The 1,068-nt window shown below is 41.7% G+C and overlaps 1 protein-coding gene across 1 annotated transcript in view; it reads right to left on the bottom strand.

Annotated features, from left to right (window-relative positions):
* Positions 1 to 645, bottom strand: part of RAB7A (RAB7A, member RAS oncogene family) — a 34,665-nt gene extending 34,020 nt beyond the window's left edge. The window contains exon 1 of the mRNA XM_014540306.1: positions 595 to 645. The gene's annotated coding sequence lies outside the window, so the exon portion shown is untranslated. The remainder of the gene's footprint in view (positions 1 to 594) is intronic.
* Between the last annotated feature and the right edge of the window lie 423 nt (positions 646 to 1,068).

Here is a 1,068-nt window from a genome sequence, read left to right as displayed (position 1 = left end):
GGGGGGGGGAGGCTGGGAGAGGACAATGGGGAGAAAAGGGGACATATGTAATACTTTCAACAATAAAAAATTAAAATAGCCCTAACTGGTTTGGCTCAGTGGATAGAGCGTCGGCCTGCAGACTCAAGGGTCCCAGGTTCGATTCCTGTCAAGGGCATGTACCTTGGTTGTGGGCACATCCCCAGTGGGGAGTGTGCAGGAGGCAGCTGATCGATGTTTCTCTCTCATCGATGGTTCTAACTCTCTACCCCTCTCCCTTCCTCTCTGTAAAAACCCAATAAGATATATTAAAAAAATAAATACTGAAGAAAAGAAAATGGATTTCTATGGAATACTATGCAGCAGTAAAGAAGAATCTCTTACTCTTTGAGACAGCATGGAGGGACCTGGAGAGTATCATACTAAATGAAATAAGTCAGTCAGAGAAAGATAATCACATGATGATCTCACTCATATGTGGAATCTAAGTAACAAAATAAGCTGATGAACGGAGTGGATCCAGAGAAACGGAAGCATGGAACAGAGTGCGGAATCTCAGAGGGAAGGTGGAGGGGGGGGGTGGGAAGTAATCAACCAAGAACCTTGTATGCATACATATGTGACCCATGGCCTCCGACAATGGGGTGATGAGGGCCTGGGGCAGGTTGGAGGCGAGCTGGAGGGAAAAAGGGGGACATATGTAATACTTTCAACAATAAAGAATTAATTAAAAATAAATAAAAGAAATGGATTTCTTAGGACAGGAAAGTGATTTATCAGTGATGATGGGTAGCTTGGTATCTTTTTTAGCATTTTAAGTATCAGCCAACTAAAACAAAAATTAAAAAAATTTTACACTAACTGTTGGGGGAAGCATCCCCTGCCCCCCCCCACACCAGTTATTACCTATTAAAGCAAACCAATATAAAACTAGCACCATTTCCCCAAATATTTCCAACTCTGCTTTCCAAGTCCATAGTAGAATCACACTTTTTTTAAAATTTGTTTTTATTGCTTAAAGTATTACAAAGAGTATTACATATGTCTCCTTTTTTTTTCTCCCCTTGACCTTCCCCTGGTCCCCTACGC

Source organism: Myotis brandtii, unplaced genomic scaffold, assembly GCF_000412655.1.
Source record: "Myotis brandtii unplaced genomic scaffold, ASM41265v1 scaffold240, whole genome shotgun sequence".
Lineage (NCBI taxonomy): Eukaryota > Metazoa > Chordata > Mammalia > Chiroptera > Vespertilionidae > Myotis > Myotis brandtii.
Note: the sequence above shows the minus strand (reverse complement) of the source record. Positions and strands in the feature narration are given on the sequence as shown.